The sequence below is a fragment of the Lygodium microphyllum genome, chromosome 2, assembly GCF_053477565.2.
Source record: "Lygodium microphyllum isolate KBCC chromosome 2, Lygodium_microphyllum_v1.1.10, whole genome shotgun sequence".
NCBI lineage: Eukaryota > Viridiplantae > Streptophyta > Polypodiopsida > Schizaeales > Lygodiaceae > Lygodium > Lygodium microphyllum.
The window spans coordinates 143084069-143091797 of NC_141136.1; positions in this window are offsets into that span (position 1 = coordinate 143084069).

Consider the following 7729-nt stretch of genomic DNA (forward strand, 5'->3'; position numbering starts at 1 on the left):
ACATAGAAAATCAAATTATATTCTAAATTAGAATAATTATCCATATCAAAATGGTGGATGCCTACATGCATATCGTAAGTGAGGACATCAAGGAAGAATCCACCAAAGTCCACTCATCTAGCAGCATGCAACTCCTCCTTAGTGAGGATGCAATCTAAATAAGGATCTCTCCCTTAATGTTTTCTTTGAGGGGTGGATTATAGAGGGTAGTCAACACCCTATATGAAGTTGGAGCTACATAGGTTGGATCACATTCCGATGTCTTGATTGCACATCGTTGCTCAACCTTGGTTATTATTTGGAATCCCTCTAGCTCTCATTGCAGTCGTAGAGCATACCATTTCCACAAGAAAGAGGACTCATTGTTAGCAACCTCTTTCAACTTCTTGATTTCATGCTTTGTGGCCATGATCTTGTTCTTGTTATACGATGTAATGAGATGCTATTTCATTGCTTGTTTCTTGGATATCTCAATTGCAATTAACTCTTCATCTACTTCGAAAGACTTAACAAATGAAAATTCCAACTCCTCCCAAGAGCAAGGGAGTGTTCGTACTTCCGTTGGTATAGCTTATTCCAAGTGACCTAAGTCTAGTCCATCGTAGCTTTTAGCAAATGCCATGAAAGTAGCATCCAAGCATCTTAGGCAATCGACCAAGTGGTCCCTACTATTTTCAACTAAGTCCACAGTGCAATGTTAGAATTGTTTGCCACTCATAAGAGAGTCTAAGCCTAGCAGGTGCTTGAGGTTGACAACACTAGAGAGTTCTCCAGCTAATGGTTGTAGCTTGGTTTTCTCCTTAGGTTGTAACTTGGCGTCATGTTTGCAGGCTGCGATTTTGGGTGATAGGTTGGTAAAGGAATTACTGAGCTAGGTTTTAGTAGTTCTATGGACTTGGTGGCCCGCTTCTCTTATGGTTTGAGTGTCTCCAACTCATAGTTTTGTGTGGCCAAGATCGAGGGTTGTGTTTGGGTAGCAGTTTTGGTTGTTTTGGCTTTAGGTAGACAAATCTAGGGATTACCCTTGTAGTAGCCTTGTGCTTGCAACAAGATTTTGGGGACCCATCACGGTTTTTTCGTGCGTCGATAGTTACAGTTTCATGTTGGCTTCCTATGTTTCGACTGTGGGCCCTTCGCACTGCGAGGGCATGGGTGTCGGCTTCGGGGTGGTAGTCCTTGATACTTAGATACCCATTTGAACTAGGATTTCTTGGCATCACTGTTGGGTTCATTGGGTTTCCCGCTTTGAGGTTTGGTGGGTTGTGACAAGTCACGACCCCCTCCTTAGGCTTGACAGTGGGGTTCTCTACCGGTGGCTTTGTGGACTTGGAAGGAGTCATGCTATCCTTTTTGAAAGATGCAACTATTGGGAAAATGCCTATGGTTAGGTGGATACATTGCGACTTATAGTTGATAGTACACTGAGCTTCCTTCTTGAAGGTTTTTCCTAACAGCAATTTTGTGTGCCTGCATTCTTAGTGTTGGGCAACACATAAAGATTTATTGGCATTCTTTCAGACTCGATAGAAACTGCAACCTTGAACTTTTCCAAAATTGTGTAGGGTTGGCCTTCATAAGGGCTAAGCTTAGCATTAGTGGGTTGCAACTACAGCTTGCCAATTTGGGTCCAATGGTCATGGGTTAAGATATTAAAATCAGCTCCCTCATCGATCAATGCAGTGATGGTGCATGTGTGCGTTTTAGTGACATTCATGCTTAGGAAAGATGGTACTATTGCTTCCTCATCCTCATCATCCATCTCAGTGATAATGGCTACTCGTACATGGACAAGGGGTGCTAGCATTGGGGGCTCATGTAATGGGTGCATGGGAGGGAAGTACTTCTTTATGAGGTTACCATTGAAGAAGCCTATGCTCTAACCTTCTAGGGTTTCAAGTTCTACATTTCCAGTACGTCAGGTGATTGTTTGACCCTCTTCAAATTTGCGCTGCTTGACATGCTTGTCAAACCATCATTTGTGTCTTGCGTTTTCACATATTAGCGCATGGGTTGTTAGAAGTCGGATTTCCAATAAGAGTTTGAGTTCAATCAAGCATTCTATTCATGCCTTCTTCCCATCCCATCTTTCTTGAAGGGCTATCCTGAGGCTTGGTACAAAGATTTCTAAGGGAAGGATCGCCACATCTTCTAAGGTGAAGACATTCTTCAATGGCCACATCTTCTAGGTTGAAGATATGCTTGAACATGAACTAGTTGAAGCCTCATGTTTCCACTGAAATTCTGTCGTTCTTCTTCTAAAAAAGGAAAATTACCAGCCTTTTCTTGGTTTACCATGATAGGTCCATGTCATGAAGCCATATTGACCAATAGTTTTTTAGAGAATAATTATAAGCAACAAGAAATGACTACATACTTGCTGAACTGAAATGCTTGAGTACAGAAGTAGACAGTTTCCTCCCAATTGTCTATTAATTTCTAATTTTATTGACATTTTTCCCAATCATAAGTTTTTGTATCCTACCCTTGCATTGTGTGCTTTTCCTTTTTCATTTACCTAATGTGTTTGGTTTGATTCGCTTACCCCCTCCCCCTTTTGAAATGAGAAGAATCCTTCCTAGGATTAAAGGGTTAGAGGATGAAGGGTTTTTAGTACATAATCTTGGTGTTTTACTTTCCCATGCACCATGTGTAGAAATTTGGATTATATTCTAAATTAGAATAGCCATCCATATCGAAAGGGCGGATGCCTACATGCATAATGTAAGTGAGGACATCAAGCAAGAAGTCATCGAAGTCTACTCGGCTAGCAACATGCAATACCTCCTCAGTGAGGATACAATCCAAATAAGGATGTCCCTTAGTGTGTTCCTCGAGGGGTAGATTATAGAGGGTATTCCACACCCTATATGAAGTTGGAGCTACATAAGTTGGGTCGCATTTTGATGTCTTGATTGTGCATCATTGCTCAATGTTGGTCATTATTTGGCATCCCTCTAGCTCCCATTGCAGTCGTAGTCCGTACCATTTCCACAAGAAGGAGGAGTTGTTGTCAACAAGCTATTTCAACTTCTTGATTTCTTTCTTTGTGGCCATGATCGTGTTCTTGCTATATGACGTAATGAGACACTGTTTCATTGCTTGTTTCTCGGATATCTCAATTGTAATTAACTCCGCAGCTGCTTCAAAAGCCTTAATGAATGCAAATTCCAACTCCTCTTAGGAGCAAGGGAGTGTTCAAACTTCCGTTGCTATATTTTCTTCCAAGAGACTTAAGTCTAGTCAATCATAGCTTTTAGCCAATGCCATGACAGTAGCGTCCAAGCATCTTAGGAAATCGATCAAGTGGTTCCTACTATTTTTAGCTAAGTTTGCAACCAATTTTAGAATTGATTGCTGCTCATAAGAGGGTCTAGGCCGACAGGTTCTTGAGGTTGACAGCACTAGAGAGTTCACCAAGTAATGATTGCAGCTTGGTTTGCTCCCTAGGTTGTAGCTTGGCCTCATGTTTGATGGGTTGGGTTGTAGTTGCAGTTGTCATGCTACTAGATGCATCTGAGATTTGAGAGGTATCATCAATGCCAGATTTGGGCATTTTATTAGTAGCAGGCTAAGATATTGGGTGATAGGTTGGTTTAGGCATTGCTGAGCTAGGTTTTAGAAGTTCTATGAACTAGGTGGCCCACTTCTCTTGTGGTTTGAGTGTCTCCAACTCACAGTTTCGTGTGGCCAAGCTCGAGGGTTGTGCTTGGGTAGAAGTTTTGGTTGTTTTGGCTTTAGGTAGCCAAATATAGGGATTACCCTCATAGTAGTCTTGCACTTGTAACAAGATTTTGGGGACCCATTGCGGTTTGATCGTGCATCGCTATTTAGAGTTTCATCTTTGCTTGTTATGTTTTAGTTGTGGACCCTCAGCACTATAAGGGCATGGGTGACTACTTCGGGGTGGTAGTCCTTGATGCTTAGGTACCCATTTGCATTAGGGTTTCTTGGCATCAGTGTTGGGTTCAATAGGTTGTCGCTTCAAGGTTTGGCCGGTTATGACAAGTCATGACCACATCCTTAGGGTTGACTGCGGGGTTCTCTACATATTTGGGCATTGCCTATGGCTAGGCACACAAGGAATTATCGGCATGCTTTAAGACTCGATAGAAACTGCAATCTTGCATTTTCCCAAAATTGTGTAGGGTTGTCCTTCATAAGGGTTGAGCTTAGAATTAGTGGGTTGCAACTACAATTTGCCAATTTGGGTCCAATGATCATGGGTTAAGATATTAAAATCAGCTCCCTCATCAATCAATGCATTGATGGTGCATGTGTGCTTTGCAGTGACGTTCATGCTTAGAAAAGTTGGTACTACTGATTCCTCATCCTCACCATCCATCTCAGTGATAATGGCTACTCGTACATGGAAAAGGGGTGCTACCATTGAGGGCTCATGTAATGGGTGCATGGGAGGAAAGTACTTCTTTATGCGGATGCCATTAAAGAAGCCTATGCTTTCACCTTTTCGGGTTTCGAGTGTTGGAAGAGAGGGAGAGAGACAGAGTGGAGTGGAAGATGAGCCTTAGCTCATTCTTGTTCTTCTTCCATTATTCTTCCATCATACTAACAAAAAGAAACTTACACACATAGGTATGACTAACCAAGACTACCTGTGGTTAAGTCACTAACTACACCAACTAACTGAATGTCACACACATGTACAGTTGTATCCAGTTAATGTTGTTCACACACATAAAGATAGACTGATTGAAGAGTAATGGGAGCTTGATATTATAACACTCCCCCTCAAGCTCAAACCATCTAATAAAATCCAAGTAGTTGCCTGAAGTATATGAACGTTTCTTTATCAAGAGACTTGGTAAATATATCTGCTACTTGGTCTTCAGTCTTCACATGAATCAAGTCAATCTGTCATGTAAGAACCATTTCTCTGATGAAATGGTAAAGAACCTCAATATGTTTTGACCTAGCATGGTAGACAAGATTGCTAGCCAACATGACACTGCTGAGGTTATCACAATGCAATCTCACTCTACTTTCTAGCTGTATTCCCAAGTCTTTCATCAATTTCATTAACCAAACTGTTTTGCAAGCCACTAAGGCGACTCCTCTGTACTCAGCTTCTGTACTAGACAATGCAATAGTAGGCTATTTCTTACTCTACCAATTGATCATACTGTTGCCCAATAAAAATGCATAACCATTGATTGACCTCCTATCATAAGCACAACCAGCCCAATTAGCATCAGTGAACCCTATCAAGTCAAGAGATTTTCCATATGCATAAAATAACGCATAATATGCAGTACCCTTTACATATCTCATGATCCTCTTGACTACATCTAAATGTGGTTTGTGAGGCTTTTGCATGAACTGACTAATTAGCCCCACTACATAACATAAGTCTCAAGTATATCAAGCTACCCACCATCTATTGATACATGGTCACATTCTCTATGTCATTCACAACATCGGTCTATAGCTTGAAATTCTGATCAAGAGGAGTCTCCATAAGATTGCATTCAATGATAATACCATACTTCTGTAACATGTCATGAACATACTACTTCTGTAGTAGTCATATACCTTGAGGTGTAGAGACTACCTCAGTCCCAAGAAAATACTTTATTTCACCAAGGTCTTTGACTTTAATTCATCCTGTAAACATGATTTAATTTTAGCAATGCCCTCTTCATCATCTCTAGTGATGATAAGATCATCTACATAAACCACTAGAAACACATATCCATGATCTATCTTCTTCATGAATAGACTATGATCTACATCACCCAATCTAAATCCATGTTGTTGTAAATAACTACTAATCTGAGCATTCCATGCTCTAGGTGCCTATTTCAGTCCATATAAATCCTTTTTCAGCTTACATACATGTGTAGGAAAGTCTGGGTGAACATAGCCTTCAAGGCTGCTCCATATATAATTTCTCAACCAAATAACCATTCGAGAAAGCATTCTTGACATCCATTTGCTATAATTTCCAACCTTTGCATGCTACCAAAGCAATGATAGTTCTGACTATTGCCATTTTAGCCATCTGACTGAAAGTTTCCTCATAGTCAAGGCCATACTGCTACGCATACCCTTTTGCAACCAGCCTGGCCTTATAGCATTTTAACGAACCATCTGACTTGCACTAAACCTTGTACACCCATTTGCAACCAATGGGGACATTGACTTCAGGCAACTCAACCAATTCCCATGTCCTATTTTCAACCACAATTGCATACTCCTCATCCATGGCAGCACACCGCTTATCATCTGTAACTACATCATCAAACTTTATAGGTTCTTTGTAACCTATCACACTAGCCATATATGCATAATGGTGGGATGAATAACTAGTGTATGTAAACTTGTCAACTAGTTTCTGACTCTCTTAGATCTCCGTAGTTGTGGCTCACTTTGAGCTTGCCTCTCATGAGGTGGTACATAATAACTCTGCCTTGCTCCAGGCGTCATAATAGATAGAATGCCCAACTCACTATCCAACTATCATTGTTAGATGACTCATAACCTGCTGTAAGTGGGCCTATCACATCCTCAAGAATATTTTATTTTCCCTTATCCAATCTCCCCCTCATTGACATATCAATGTCAGTGGATGTAGGAGTACGACTCTGCAAGCATCCTGACCAAGGACTTACTATAGGTGACCCATCACCTATAGGATCACTCATAGATGTACTCACTATCGGTGCATTTTCAGCATTACTAGTGTTGGCCAATCCATCAAAAGCCACTGCAATAGGATTACCATACCGTGATGCCAACTCATCAAACACAACATCTCTGCTAATCAATGTCTCATGTGTAGACGGCACATAACACTTGTAAGCTTTTCAGTCTTGTGCATAACCAAGGAGCACACTCTTGACAGCTTTAGGATCCAATTTCTTCCTCTTTTCATCAGGAACATGCACATATGCAATGCTGTCAAATACCTTCAAGTGTGAGATGTTAGGCTTATGACCATACAACCTCTCATATGGAGTTACATCACGAATCCCTGCTGTAGGGGTTCTATTCAACACATAGACAGTAGCCACTACTACTTCAGTCCAATAACCATTTGGCAAACTCTTCTCATTCAGCATAGCTCTTGCTAATTCCATAAGTACCCTATTTTTCCTTTCTGCTACGCCATCTTATTGTGGTGTATAGTTGCAAGTTAACTGTCTTCTGATCCCATGTTTAGCAAGGTAATATTGAACTTATGTCCCCTCTAATACATGGTTGAGAGAGAGCATTTTTTGAAAGCCCCAACCTATCACATTTTAGGAAATTAATATAGATAGAGTTGAATTTCATGCACACACTATAGTAAATATTGGAGTATTGAGGCAAAGTGGTACATATTCATAGCTAGCAAGGATAGTGACACTAATTTAATAAGAGAAAATGTGGGGTGTGTTTTACCTAGCAAAGAAGGAATCTCCTTTGTGCATTTTAACTTGCAAAAGGTTATGGTACATGATAGTTGTGGTTGTGCAATTGCTTTCCACGCCATTTGGTAATCCCTCATGCATGGCTTACAAATACCATGGCCCGAGTTTGAAGCTTTGGAAGAAATTTATTGACTTGATCCCCTTTGCCATGGGATGTAAACTCATGTTGCCTAAAGAACCAAATGGCCTCTGCAAATCAATGTTTGAATCCTATGACCTTGCTGCCCAGTGTATTTCATGTGCAACTGCAGCTACGTCTCTGGATATATCCATCCCAAAAAGGCCCTTTGTAAATACTA